The sequence below is a fragment of the Protopterus annectens genome, chromosome 4.part0 (genome assembly GCF_019279795.1).
Source record: "Protopterus annectens isolate FY-2018-M chromosome 4.part0, PAN1.0, whole genome shotgun sequence".
Classification (NCBI taxonomy): Eukaryota; Metazoa; Chordata; order Ceratodontiformes; family Protopteridae; genus Protopterus; species Protopterus annectens.
The window spans coordinates 791,969,027-791,985,263 of NC_056733.1; the positions used below are offsets into that span (position 1 = coordinate 791,969,027).

The 16,237-nt window shown below is 37.1% G+C and overlaps 1 protein-coding gene across 12 annotated transcripts in view; it reads right to left on the bottom strand.

The window, feature by feature from the left end:
• The window catches only part of LOC122799590 (RIMS-binding protein 2-like), a 2,967,700-nt gene that overhangs the window by 533,776 nt on the left and 2,417,687 nt on the right, over positions 1-16,237 (bottom strand). The gene's annotated exons all lie outside the window — the stretch shown is intronic.

The window sequence follows — 16,237 nt, forward strand, 5'->3', positions numbered from 1 at the left end:
TTCCCCTGAGTAATCACTGTCCATATGCACTTAGGACCTAGTTATCTTAGAAAGTGTTTTCCTGTTTGGCACTTGCTTATTGCATGGATATATTCAGAATTTTACCAAGGTTGGTCTCTTTTTCCTCATCTTTCCATCCAGGTTGGTATGAACAGCCTGTGTGTTCTTTCTAATAATAATAACTCTTGCACTGTTATATCACTCCCTTCTACCATTACATTTGTATAACACCTTAAAATCTAATAGTGATTCATATACTTTGACATCATTTGGTAAAAATATATAACTGAAGAGAACCTATTCTGACAAATACTGGTAACTGACCATTTGTTCCTATCCATAGATCTTTTCTTTTTTGCTGTCACTCTTGCAAATCATTGTTACTGGCCTGGCTGCCATGCCCTTTCCACACTGGGTCTGCCATGTGATCCTTGCCCCACTGGACTTAACTCTGTCAATTGCTGGGGCCGGTCACAGACTGGAGGCAATGGGGGCTTGGCATGTCTAAGCTTCAGTGCAGGGGGGTCTTACTTATTGGCTTATCCTTTGTTCCTCCCCATCCTTTGTTTTTGTGGCTTGTGGTCTGGTCCAAGGTAGTCTTGTGCAATGTAGGTATGTGGCATATTGCCAAGGTCCATGGCAGAGCAGGCAAGCCTATTGTTATCCTATTGACCACTTCTCCTGGTGATATTTCCAGTCTGTACTGCGGTGGTGGTGCTGCGGTAGCATTGTCACTTCACAGTAAGACACTGTCCTGTTCGATTCTCAGCTAAAGCGTCTTCTGTGTGGAGACATGCGTGAATGGGCATACCTTCGTTGAAGGTTGTAAGTCAGGGCTGGCAACTCGGTACGTAAAAATCTGCTGCCAATCATTAGCAGACCGGAGTTCCGCTGTGGCGACCCCTAACCGGGAAAAGCCGAAAGATACAACAACTGGAGATCGTCAACTAGAGGCAGCCATGCTACATCCACCCCGCAGGATGGGCATGCCCATCCCTTCCTGCTACTTTGTCAGTCATCTGAATTACTAAGTGAACCCAGGTCACCTGGGTCATAGTCAGGACTTTATCCCTCTATGCCACTGGAGCTTCCCTATACATAGATCTTAATACCATACTAAGTATAATGCATAGTCTTGCTCAGTCCCAGACATCCTCACAGGAATACATCTTTTGTGACCTTATAAACTAAGTATGCCTCTATATTAATAGAAAATAGATCTAATGAAATTAATATAAAAAATGTTCTTCAAAATTACTGTCTTACTGGGTTTAACAGATTTATAAATGCATTCTATTAGCCTCTTGCAACATTATCTATACGGGGTTTTGAAGTTTAACTGATCATCAATAATTTTACCTGCATTTTTTTTGTCTCACCCTGTTCAGGCTCTTCGTTTAATCTACAACAATTCATGTTGATTTCAATTTTGCCACAGCAAAATCAATATTTTCCTCATATGTCTGCACAGCAGAGTTGTGCAAAGTATTCAAACAGCTTTGCAGGATAAAGTGATCAGTTTTACAAATGTTGTTGGGCTTGAGATATTCAGCCTGCAAGCAGTAAAAAACAGTCTAAGGAATATTTATGTCCCTCAGATACTAGCTAAAATGGTATGACTTGAGAATGGACCCTTAGCCATATCCCCAGATCTTACCCATTTGACCATTACATTCTACCTGTCTCATTCAGTTAGACAACCATCTGGCTATTTCTCTTTCTAACTTGCTAGAGTTCCCTAAATTCGCAAGTTTATGAATAAGCATCTGATGGACAACTTTGCAAAAGCGAGCTAAAATTAGTACATATCCATGGTGGCCTGAAAAGACTTTTTATTGCATTTATTACACTTGTGCAAAAAAAAAAAAACTTGGTTGCTGGTTGTAACTGACCTGTTTTACTGTTTTATTTTTTTCATACATGTCTGTAAATGTAAAAACTGACTAGATATTGAGAGACCTTTGATTAGTAGTTTTAAAACAAACTTCTCCAACATATTTGTAGTATCGGTAAGTAAACTGCCGGGTCTATAACATTCCATGTCTTTAACAGAACCCTTTTACCTTCATAGGTTTAATAATATCAGATTTCCAGGCATGGGGTTTTAGCCTTGTGGAAATTCTGTACTTAAGGGTTTTATGCATTTTTTTCATTTAAAGGCTTTAGATCATTATTTGACATTCCATCACCACCCATTTTGTATGACCTAACTCAGCAAAAATTTCAAGGATGTTATCCACAGGATGTGATATGTTAATTCCTTCATCCCATTCTGGAATATACGGGCATCAGACATATCTCTCAATCACTCAGTGCAAGAAATCTGGACAAAACCAAAAAGAATGCAGGGACAAAGGAAGAAAACATAGACAGATTTTAAATATTGCTCTTATAAACTTAGAAAGTTGCTGGAATTACAGGTTCTGAGTTGTGTATTTTCTGAAGGTTATGATGTCTGAAACTCAAATGCCTGATATTTTTAGCGACTTAATTCTCAGTGATCTGCCAGAAAACCACAAATTTTGTGAAGAACAGATAAAAATATGATGCAAAAATCTGAGCAATCTGCAAAAAAATCTGGGCAGTTGAAAGATATGGCAATAGCTCATTTTTTCAGTTATAGACTAAGTGAGTTTTACAGCAGTCAATATACAACTTGTTTGTGAGTATTTATTGATTATATATGAACTTATAATGCTGTAAAATTTCAGTTTGTGGATAATTGTTAAAGCATATCTTAGCTGTAACTGTAAATGCGTTTAGTGAATAAAGTATTTACTACTTGTGCTATGTTAAAATTATTTAGAAAAAAATCCTACCTACTTGCAAGAAACCTTTTCCCTACATATATGAAATGCAATGCTAGAAAATCAGAATTTGTTAGAACCTCATGATTTTCAGTACAATGAGTACTTTCAGAAGTTATATTTAATAATCTTGAGGAGGATTTTAAAATTAAAGTCTAATCAACCATGATATTGAGGCTATATTACAAGAGAAATGATATTATATGCCTTATATAAGGCAGAATTCTGATACTGTAATTAGCTGTCTCACATTTAATGTCTAATGGGTCTGCAGCTATCTTGTCATTTCTGGAGAGATATATGCAGGTAATGATGCAATACCTAATAACTGGAACAGCTTATCAGGAAAGAAATGCATTTAATATTGTGGCTGATTAACCTAAACTCACATTACAGAAAAATAACAGCATTAAGACTAAACTGAAACATAGAAGAGATTATACATAACATTGTAACAAAAAGGAACCCATCTTTCAACATGTATGTCTGATTTTGAATAGAAGTACTTATTAACACCCAAAGACAAAAATTTTGATTACAGCATTTTGGTGACTGCAGTTCAGCAAAAAGTGTTCCTGCATCACAACACCGGGGTCTCTGGTTTGGTTCTTGGCAGGGGTGCTTTCTGTAAGTAGTTTGGACATCCTCTTTGTGCATGAACAGGTTTTTGACAGGTGATTTAGTTTTCTCCTATATCCCAAAGATGTGCTGTAGGTGAATTGGTGAGTCTTAAAATTACCATATAGTTTTATGTGCCAGTGTGTGTGTGTGTGTGTGTGAGAGTGTGTGCGTGTGTGCGTGTATGCGTGTGTGTGTGTGTGTGTGTGTGTGTGTGTGTGTGTGTGTGTGTGTGTGTGTGTGTGTGTGTGTGTGCGTGTGTGTGTGTGTGTGTGTGTGTGTGTGTGTGTGTGTGCTTTTCTTTATACATATGTGTGCTCTGTGATGGGCTTGTGCTCAGTTGGAATTAATTACTTTACCTTCAATAAATGGTGGAATAGGTTCTGACTCCCCTGTGACCCTGAACTGGATCAAGATGGAAACTGGAGAAGCAACAAACGAGTAACTTCAAAAACTGTTTTACACTTTGGTGTCATCTGAATTCTGGGATCTATAATTGCAGTACTCAAAACTGCAGAGGTAAGTTCAAATGTGGGAGATACAAACTAATTCTGAATTTGCAGCAGATCAGAATATTCTCCCTATTTCAAGGTACAGTGATCCCACAGTTAGTATATATAAGTGGCAGGGGTATGAGGATACAGAGGTGAATCCCCCTGCAAAAATGCTTTAAAGGTGCGATAGAGTTTTGTAATTCACTCTTTCTTTTTTGGCTGATTGTACAGCTTTATTTTTGAGGTATCAAATAAGTCCTGTATTTCCATTAGGGAGTGGTGTACTTAACTGAGTGCTTTCCATGCATGTTTTCCATGTATGAAAAAGCTATGCATAAGTTACATGACAAGCTATGACAACATTCATATGCGACAAAAAAAGAAATCTTTGTATTTTTTTTCCTGGCTAAACAAGTTTTTAAAGTCTAGGTTTTAGATGTGATACTTGTTCAACTACGAGGGGCAATTACACTTATTAATTAAGCACATTAGAACTAAAATAATACCACCGACAAAAAACAGTTTGGTGTAGCTTGTCATCCTAATTTTAAATTACGGTTTTTCAATTAAACCCTTAGTAAAGAACAGACAATTAAGGCATTAACTATGTCTGCTAAGTGTTATGCACAAACAACTCTTATTTGTTGTTCTGTTTTCTTTTCTATAAAGGAGTTTTAAATATTTTCACTTTTTCTATCACTCTGTAGCTGAATGGTGAAATGATACTTTCACAAACAATTCAGAAGAAAACTCCCCCTCCCCTTTGCAGGTCACTCTATAAAGATATCAGCAATTAGCTGAATTTAAGTCTCTATCAATAAATTAGAAAATAAAAAAAACAAAACTTTACTTTGAACATAGCAGAGGTAGCTGAATGTAGATGGTAGGTAGATACTTATAGTTTGGAGATTTCATTGGGCATTTTATTAAAATTGTAAACTATTATTATGATACTGATGATAGCTTAGTCTACTGTCTTTGTGAAAAAATGTGTAAAGCATATACATGTGCCGTGTATTTCTAACCATTTAAAAAAATGGCCACTTTTATTCTGCCACTTCAAAATTATTACTGACATCATCTCTTTTGAAACCAATGGACAGAGAGTGAAGTATATAACAAACTTTTTTTAAAATCATGACATAACTTTCCCACATAAAAACTATTACAGGAAAAATATTTAGCATTTTATACCACTAGAGAATTATTACAGTTAAAATTACCCTTACATTAAATAGTGGCACCCTTTTTTTAAATGCTTACAAAATGTTACTTAAAGTTTTTAATAATTAATGCCTGACTGGGCTGATTTTGATCACATGTCCCAGTCATTTACCTCACACAACAACCTCAGATCTCACCTCTATCCTATTTCAGCTTGCAGTTCAGGTAGTTAGTGAAGGGAATATACATTACCTCACCAGTGACAATATCATAGAGCAATGTTTGGTCAAGAAAACGAGACCAATGGCTTTGAAAAAATTCTGTCAAGGGGTGCAAAGCATCCCTTTCCCTCAACCATGAAGGAGATCATGCCCCCTGCACACCCTATTTAAATGAACTATGAGGTTACCAAATTTCAGAGTGAGTTACAGTTTGTTGGTTCATCTGGTTTATCTTATATGAACCAAATGGGTTTCATTCAAATGGTATTTAATTACATAAACAAATACTGCACTGAATCCTCATTCCAAACATTTTTAATAAAGTGGCTGAGAATACAGCTACATTAATTTTATTCTTGCAGTATACATCAGAGCTAGAGTATTTAACACCTATGAATCGTATAACACCTGCCTTGTCTAAGCAACAATGAACTGTGCTTTTCTTGTCTGTATAAAATGTTAACAAACTTATTGATAAGCATATTTTAAGAACTACAAATTAAGGGTTTTAAATAACGGCACAGATTTAGTGGAAATAATTTTTTTTAAACAAGAAACATCTTTATTAAATTATGACATGACATAGGCAATCATACATTTATATACATGAAAATAAACCATATTGACATAATTTTAGTTTCAAACATTATACACCACTTATAATCGCTCCAGTCAATGTCAGTTAAACATTACATAGCACATTTGATTCCTGCCTTCTTATAAACCGTGTTCCTCCTCTGTATTATTCCCACGATTTGCATTTTTTTCTAATTTGCTCCTATCTTTTTCTAAATGTTGTTTTATCTCTGTTACTATATTCACTACTTCTAGTAAAGTTGGTTTAGACTTTGATTTCTATTTTCTAGTAATTGCTTTTTTGGCATCCACTATAATTTGACTCAGCAAGGCCATACAATGTCTAAGCAATTCTGATTCGGTATCATAGCTCAAAAAATAATTTCCTTACTTACACCAGTTTGTTCACCTAGTATTTTTAACAGACCAGTCTGGAAGGAATTTTTTAAATCTGCCAAATCATTACACTCCCAGAAAATATGATCCCAATTACATCTTTGTTCCCCATCATACTTCCAACATTTGCTGTTTACCTGACGAAAAATTCTTTGGAGTCTACTTGGGGTGTTAAAATACCTATGTAAACACTTTCAAGCAAAGATCTTCTAGACTTTTTTGCATATTTGGGAGACACACAAATATCCCCCATTTTTTCTTTGTGAATTGCTTATCCAATCTCTCTTCCCAATCCTAACGTCCTTTGATTGATTCTTATTGTTATCATGCAATATTTTGTATGCTCTAGTAATTATTCCTTTTTTAACCACAGGTTCTGTTCTATACTCTACTACAAATGCTACCAGTGCTGGTCTTTTGCTTAGGACTCCCCATTTCTTTGTATTTGTCTTTATTCTGATATCAACCCTTGATAGAGAAGGCAATCTCTAGCCTTCAGTCCAAATAAATTCATGGCCTCTTCCCATTATATTACATTTCCCTCTCTAATTATTTGCTCCCAGTACCATGGTTCTTTTGCAAGTTTTCTGCTATAAATTCCAACCCACTACTGCCTATTGTCTGTATCCCTAATTGCAGTACCTGGCCGAATCTTCTTTCTCCATTCCCTTGTTAGCTTAGTTCTTAGAATACTTTCTGCTACTTTATGAATATAATATTCTGCATGATTATTGTTATTCTCCTTAAGGATCTGCATCCAAAATCCCAGACTCTCCTTGCTTCTTGCCCCCCCCATTTCATCATCATCCCTTTCCACTTTGAATTATAAATTTCGGCTTGTGCTAGGTATAGGAGCCTTAACTATGAAATACCCCTTCAAATTGGGTAATCCTGAACTGCCTTGTTCAATTGAAAGAAAAAAACTTATCCCATTCAAGTCTTGCTGCCTTCCCCTCCCAGATAAAATCCTTCAGCTCTTTACTAATTGTCATCCACAACTTCTCCTTGGGTTGATAAAACTATGTCTGACCTATGTATAAAACTAAAGGGAGTAAAAACATTTTGACTGCGTGTATCTTGCTCTCCATATCCATATAACAGAGCTTCCAATTTCTCAGTTTTTGTACTATCTTTTGCTTAGTTTCTTTCCATGTATCCTTAGCTGCCACACCAGAATCCTTTTTAATCCATACTCCTAAATACTTTATTTTATCATGTCACCATAAATAATGGACATTGCTGCACCAATTTGTGTATGGGTACAAAATCTGTAGCTATTGCCTTTGTTTTAGCTTCATTAATTTTGTATCCAAAAAAGATATGATAACTGCCTCACAGTGTTCCACAACCCTGAAATGTCCAAATTTAGTGGAAAATATTTAGGGAGGGGATGGGTCATGATGTTCATTTAATGTTTGTTTTACTACTTCCAAATGCAAACGTGCAGACTCATTCAAACTTTTATTTGTTGAATGTGGCATTAATTAAGCAATGTCTTTCTACTTTTATCACTTTTATTAAAGGAGAACTGCGCCCACAGACTGAAAAAACAGTCTTGATGTTTTCTACATTTTTACACTACTTTTGGACTCTGTATACTTTTTCCCCATCGATACAACATCTTTATTCTGCAAGGAGCATATGAAAGGCCACCAAAATAATACAGGAGCGCACACATCCTGCGCATGGACTGTTTAAGCATCTGGCATCAGGCAGGAGATATTGCAGCATCCACTGCAGGACTACAAGATTCAGTAACAGTCTCTACCCTACAGTGATTAGACTTCTGAACTCAAGCACTAGTCCCAGGGGTCTGGACACACAATAAGTCAGTTTTTATTACTTCTGCAATATATACTTACATATATTCCAAGTAAGTGCAATATTTATTTATTATATTCATAGTCAACATTATTTAACTCATTCAAGTGCATTATTAGACAAATAACTTAGGCATTTCAATCTGTAGTGTATTTTGTATTACTTTAAATAGGGTAGTTAATTTAACTCGGGGGTGGGTATTTTTTTCATTTACAAGTGTTCGGAAATGTCTCTACTGTTTCTTGCAAGCATTGGGAATAGTATTGCATTTCTTAGCTATGTTTATTCCTCTACTTGCATATGTTTCACTTTCCTCTGTAATCTCAAGAACTGAGCTGATGCACGAAATTTTGTTTAGGCTACACATGCGTAGTTCTAAATGACAATAAAGTTTACTCTGACTTTGACTTTATATAGCAATTTAGCAACAAAAAAGGGCTTTAGTGAAATTGCCAAAAGGCATTTGCTGACTTATTCCTCTGGTGAATTCCGCATCTGTAATGCAGTGTTATTAAGCATTATTCTACCTGATAGTTTGCCTGATATGTAATATGGAACTACGTAGGTGAACATGTTGATAATAAGTTAATTTGTATACCCAGTGCAGGCCTAAGCTAGATAACTACACAAAATAGTTAACACAGACAATGGATTACACATAGCAAATGCACATGCAAATAAGTTAACTAGCAGCATAGGCAGGAAGCAGTGGGGACAGATTTTCCCGTATCTCCTTCCTTGAAGGCCATCAGTGGCACATAGGTACCAAGAGATGTTCAGCATATTTTTACTCATACTGCAGCAGTAAATGTTTCCATATGTGGCACAGTGGTGCACTGGTTAACATTTTTATCTCACAGCAAGACATTCTCTGGTTTGATTCTCGGCTAGGGTGCCTTCTGTGTGGAGTCTGCATGTCCTCCCTGCATTTGCATGGGTTTCCTCTGGGTACTCTGGTTTCTTCCCACATTCCAAAGACATGTGTCTGGAGCATTTATCCCCAGGCCTTCAATGAAAATAGGCTCTGTCCTAGTCAGACTTTCCCGATCAACATATGTTAAATAAAATAAATATATGGAGGTACACTGACCGGTGGATATCCAACTATGTGGCCCAGCTTTTAGAGGTTTCCAGCATCTTCAAGCAAACTCTGCCTTTCCATGCTGCTGACACCAGAAAGACACATGGTATAAAGAGGAGAGGCACGTCCTCCATCTTCAGTTCTCTTCTGCCATACAGAGCATTCAGAAGGTCATCTACTGGTACATCCTTCATGATATGACAACTAATATAACTTCTCATTTGGAAATATTTATTATTAGCCAAGATAAGTTCTAATTTGGTAATTTTTACGATCAGCTAAGTTCTCATTTGGTAATTTTCATTAATACTTTACCTTCTAAATTGCCCTGCACTCTGACTGACTTTATTATATCTGTATTTTGTATATTTTTGTTAGGTCAATTTCACCAGTGGAAAGGGTCACCAGCAAGTATGCTTGTGGCTGACAGATTTTGGTGAAGGACTACCATGTTCTGTGTAGTTTCTGCCTTGGCCCTTCATGTAAAGTACTTAAATGTAAGCTGTGAACTTTATCATTAAGAAAACTGTTCTAAACAGAGCATGCACTGTTACTGCCTTCCCAGAGCACAAAATGTTTACAACCTTAGGCCAAGGGGTAGTCACCTCAGAAATGGAGGAGAGGCACCACAAATGCATGCAGTTAGAGATTACAAATGACCTAAGAAGTTGGACAAAAACTGGCTACGAATGTTTCCACATGCAGACAGTGAGATACCATTTTAGTAGGTCTGTATCACAAAAACAAAATGCTAATACCATGACTGTTAAAACATCGAGACCATAAGAACAAAATGTTGCAAGCATGAATGGTTAAAACAAACCATACGTTAACAAAATATATAACATCGAATCCAAAGGCTGCAGAATATACCGCAGCCAAACCAAATCAATTTGCAATGCTTTTGCACATCACCATGTGAATCCACCAATGACAATAATGTATTCCTAACATTTCTGCCCCTTTTTGGCTTCTAGTCAGTTGGTATATGTTTCCTTAGCAACCATGAATGTGTGTCCTAACATCAGCATATTCCAACGATCACAAAAGTGCTATAGTGGTTTCCTTAACTGGTATTACTTTCGATATTTCATTATTCTTAAATGTGTGGTTTGGTGCTGTGATCACTGGAATATGCTGACTTTACGAGGGATGTTCCCAGTTGCTAAGGAAACATATACCAACTGACAAGAAGCCAAAAAGGGCAAGTAATGTTAGTAATACATTATTTTCATTGGTGGATTCACATGGTGACGTGCCAGAGTGTTGCATCGGCTTTGGGTTATACCTGTGAATTACATGCCAGTGTATTCTGCTGCCTTTAGATTCGATGTTATACATTTTGTTAATGTGGAGTGTGATGTTTTAAACATTTGTGCTTGCAACATTTTATTTTTAGTGTCTTGATGTTTTAATGTTCATGGTTTTGGTATTTTGTTTTGGTGATATATACCCCTTTTTCAGTCCATCAGTTTTGTGCAGGTCTGAGAGTGATATCTATGCACAGATATTAGGCTGGCCAGTCCTTGGTTTAGATATTCCCTGTTAATATAACCATGTCTGCCAATGCCACTTCAGAGGCTGACAGTGGGACACAGACATCTCAAACCATCAGGCCTCTTAAGATTTTAGAGCTCATCAAGATGTGTGGAAGAAAAATTTCTCACTTCCATAACTTCAAAATCAAGGTTCTCATTCTCATGCTGTTCTGTGGTGTTTCTGTGTGATCTGTTCAATGTATCAGCAAGATAAAGAAGTTTGCCTTTCTTCTAGACAAGAGTGAAATTATACTTTTGCAATCTCAACATCATGTTTTGCAGTCTGGCTGGAGCTGCATGATTAGGCTTTCTCAAGATAGTGACTAGGGGTTAGTGGTCTGTTTCGATCTGGATAGGTCTACCATAAACATAGTCATGGAACTGTGAGCATGCAAACATAATTGCCAAAAGCTCTTTCTCTATCTGAGCATACTGCATTTCAGTTTTGGTAAGAGTCCTTGATGCACAGGCAACAGGTTGACCCTCTTGTAGAATGACTGCACCTAAACCAAATTTCGAAGCATCACATGAAAGAGTAACTGGTTTGTGAACATCATAGTATCTGAGAGTTGGTGGACTGGAAATTCTCTGTTTCAGCACATCAAATGCCCTTTGGTGTTGCTCTAACCAAGACCAGGATGCATCTTTATGTGTCAGCTCTCTATTTGGTGCTAAAAGTTGGCTCAAATCTGGAATGAACTTGTCTAGGTAGTTAATCATGCCAAGAAAACACTGCAGGGCTTGAACATTGTTTGGAGCTGGCATCTCGAGAATGGCTATTTGCTTTGAAGGGTCTGGTCGTAGGACTGAACTAGTAAATAAATGACCAACATAAATAACTTCTTGAAGCCTGAATTTACATTTCTGTGGGTTGAGCTTAAGATTCACATGACATGCTTTTTCCAGAATTTTCTGAGGTTTCTGTCAAGCTCAGCTTCAGCATTACCTCCTACTAGTATGTTGTCTACTACAATAGCACAAGGATACCCAGAAAAAATTTGCTCCAATGCACATTGAAAGACTTCACTTGCAAAATGTATCCCAAATGGCACTCTCAAAAGTCTGTACCTGCCAAACAGAGTACTGAATATAGTGAGCAATGAGGATTTCTTGACAAGCTGAATTTGCTAAAATGAACTCTTAGATCTAAGACAGAAAAAAAACAGTGGCATTTGGCATCAAGGCTGCAACTTCTTTGACTGTTTGCATTGGATGATGAGGTCTTTTTAATGCTTTGTTCAAATTTTGTGGATCAATACATATTCTGATGTCATCTGAGCTTTTCTTATGATCTACCACCATGGAAGATACCCACTCAGTTGGTTCTGCAACTGGACAAATCACACCGTGTAACACCATTTTATCTAGCTCTGCTTTGACTCTGTCCTGCATGGCTATTGGAACTTTCCGAGCTGGACTGATGTCTGGGTCTAACTTCATGGAGTACTAAACTGGAAGCTTCCCTAGTTTGTCTTCAAAAAGATCAGCATAGATAGAAAAAATATACTGGGCAAAATTAGAGTAGTGGTCTTTCAAGTTGACACGATGGACTTCTTTGTTAAATGAAAGCAGTCCCATTTTCAAACTGTCTCTGAGCCCTAATAAGGACTGGACATGCCTTTTGATCACATAAAATAATAAGTCATAACATCTCCCAGCAGAGTAACATGAAAACACTACTGAGCCTTCAGTCTGAATTTATTCAACACCATAAGCAACAAGCTTTGCACTCCTTACCAAATCATGCCTTTCACCGTGACACACTCTAGCAAATATTTCTGCTGACATAACATTGGGGTTGGAACCTGTGTCAACTTTGAGCTCTGTGAGTTTGCCATTTATCCGAACAGTACAGAATTCATGCTTTAACCTTAAATCTACTGCATTGACTGTTTCATGAAGTGCTGATACACCATCAGTATAAAGAGTAGGGTTGCAGCTTTCTGATTGATCAACTCATTTCTTAAACTGTTCCTTTTAATAAAAGAATATGGGCCTTTTGATTTACAAAACCTGTTGAAATGATTCCACTTATTGCATTTGTGGTATTGCTGACCAAAAGCTAAACACTTTTCTGTTTTAGATTTGTGACGTCCACCACAATTACGACAGTTGGCAATGGAACTAGGTTGGGCCTATGTTTTGAGTTTACTAACTCACTCTTATGCTTCACTGAGACTGCGCAAACTCTGGAATTTGTTGCAAAATTCTGGGTTTTACCAGTGGGTGCTGCAGGGACTACAGTTGCTACCATGTGCTTGGGCCTATTTCTTTCAACTATGTGCTGCATACTATCACCATAAGCTTTATCACTATACCTTATAGAGCTATTCTCATTTTTAAGCATATTTGTGTGTTTTTCTATGAGCTTGTACATTTGACAAATCTCAATGGCCTTATTCAAAGTTAAATAAACCAAAATCTTTCTCACAGCATCATCTTTAATACGACACACATGTCTGTCTTTTATCAAATCACCCCATTAAATCACCAAATCTGCACATTTTAGCCTTAATTCTCAAGTCAGTTATATATGTTGCAAAAGTTTCACCAGGCTTTTGATCCCTTGTATAAAATAAGTGCCTTTCCATTGTAACATTTGTCTGGGGGTTGCACATTTCTCTAAATTTACATTTTAAGCACTCAGGGTTGTCCCTTGACTCAGACAGTACAACAATATGATGGTTCCCCCCCCCTGCATAGATAGCAGGTGCATACAGAAATTAACGCTCCCTTTCAATAGCTTCTGACCCAGCTAAATTAAGCAGAGTAAATGCCTTTGTACGGTCATCTTTGTCAGAAAATGCAGCCTGTATGTATACACTTGCTCAAACACTCTCCAATTCTCTGCAATTTTATGATCAAGTGCACTGGGTTTGCGAAATCTGTCTGCCATGCCCACAAATAACATACAAACACACTGAAAATAAGGCCCTTATAATTATGTATGAACAAACTGTTCTGTGTGCTTGTAATAACATTCAAATGCACAATAAACACTTGAAATACTGCACTTTGTGAAATATGCTCTGAAATGTCTGTATTTTGCAAAATATGCCCTGCAATGGCTGTATCTTGCAAAATAGCTTTACTGTAATATTGCACAAACATGTGAATACTTTATATTCTTCTGATAACTTAGGATGACATAAGGGGTGGGAGGATGACATAATGGTTAAGGTGTTTACCTTAAAGACACAAGGTGCAGGGTTTGATTCTCACATGGGGTAACTGGCTTGGCTTCAAATCGCCCAAAAGGGCAGTTAGCCTAGTACTAATCTATGAATTTATGAATATCTTTAATCAATACGAAAATACATGCTTAGCGAAAATGCGATCGTTCACTCTTATTTTATGCAATTTGGACTTTATTTCAAACATTTTCGTAGTAAATATTTTTATCAATATCAGACATATTGGTTTATTCAAATATCATTTAGAGTGTTCTGCATGCATTGTTTCATATTTCGTGAATAAGAAATGGTTCTGAGCAAGTTTTAATTTCTGAAATTCGTTTCTGGCCTGTTTTGCAAATTATGCATGCAGCAGGGATGGTTCACACCTTTATATTCCTCCATTTCTAACCATTTCCCTGATGGCTGTAACTCTGGATCCCATTTCTGACACCAGGTTGCTTGTCCCTCTCTAACATAAATGACAAGCAGGTGGGGTAGTTTGTTTAGATGCTTTAATACATAGAAACACATCAGGATGGATAGCAGCATCATAAAATATAAACAAACTGATTAACAGACAGACTTTACATACATGCATGCTTACATCTCAAAAGCTTACTACAAAATGGCAGTCAGACTCACACATGCTTGGTACTTATACACTTGTGAAAGCCTTTGGATAGCTTCTTAAAGGTACAGGCACGCACATTGATCTACATCCTCCCTCTGTAAAAGATAGCCCTTAGTAAAAACAATATTAGAGTTAGACATGTATTCTTACAGACATTAAAAAAAAAAACATTCTCTTTATAATGAAAAGGAGAATTCAAGTAAAGCAGATTCAAGCTTACATGTATACATATATTCTCAATGCTGTAGACAAAATATAAAATGCTAGTTCTCAGAATATGGCAAATAAACATTTATAGAAAACAACCTTTGTTTCTAGAGAGACACAGAAGCAAGCATGAAAAATGGCCAGTAAATAGGAGTAACATCTGAAGTACAAAGGTACAGATCAGGAATGTAACTAGTAATTTGGAAATTCTACAGCACCTTCAAGGCTGCTGCCCCCATGGTAGTAGCAAGAAACTTCTGATTGGCATTATCAAACTGCTGTGCCATTATCTCTCAGAGAAACTGCCCTTTGTTTTATGGTACATATGTGGCACACATAACTAAAACTATCATTTCAGAAGCCTGTAACTGGATAGATTGCAATGTGACAACCATACAACATATCAGGCACAGTTGTCTTCTTTAATAATCCACTTATACTTTTTAATTTAATTTATATTTGTGCAGGTGGTACATATAGCACTCTTGCTGTGGACAAAATGATGCCTCTTGAAAATGAATATGAACACCATAGATCACATGGCATATGTTTGCCTACATCTATGGTAAAATACATAAAGGCAACAGTTTCTACAGCTCTGTATGTGATGAATAAAAGTTAAGGAGGACTTTTTAAGCTTTAAAGGGGAAGAAGAAAGGGTGAATGAAAGCTTTGTTGGTGGGGAGAATTGGAGATTTTCCACATGTTCCCGGTCCATGCAGCAGCCTGACTACATGTAAAGTAGTGCTGAATGATATATGCATCCTTCTGTACATGTGCAGATCCTAGGTACACTGAGAATGCATTGCTTGGTGGAGCAGTAATTCCCCATGATGTCTTCTGTGTCACTGAGCCTTCAAGGTGAATTGGCAGCATAGAAGAACAGACAGCCCACCTCACCCTAGGATGGGTGAGGCAGCACTGGACACTCGTGCATGGCCTCCCCATCCTGCTCCTCCACTGTGTAGGCCATTAATTTGTCCTCAGTTATCTGGGCTGCAGTAAGTCCTTTATCCCTCTAACCCGTGTAGTCAGTATTTATTTAACAGTACTAACAAAATTCACTAAAATGGAATTTTTTAAGAGAAATATGTTTTATAATGCAGTCATAAAAGATTGGATATGGCTAATAAGTGGCACTGTAAGAACATACTTCTTCACAGAAAGAGTAGTGGGAAGTGGCATTGTAAGAACACACTTTTTCACAGAAAGAGTAATGGGCTATTAGAAGAGAACTCTAGCAGAGAATCACAGAGCAGTTAGTAACAGAACTCACAGTCATAAGGAATGGATATTAGTCACTGAAGTAGATCAGGAGAAGATTTAAAGTCAGAAACAAAGTGCACTCTTGAAGTTTTTGTAAATTAGAAGAAAAGGCTGACTTGAGGGTTGCATAACTTTTCGCTGTTGTACTCTGTTTGTGCCGCTTATTGTTCCGAATGGCAGTGAAGATGACTGATACGCTAAAATGCTGAGGCACAGCTCAAGCACACACGATCTGTACAGA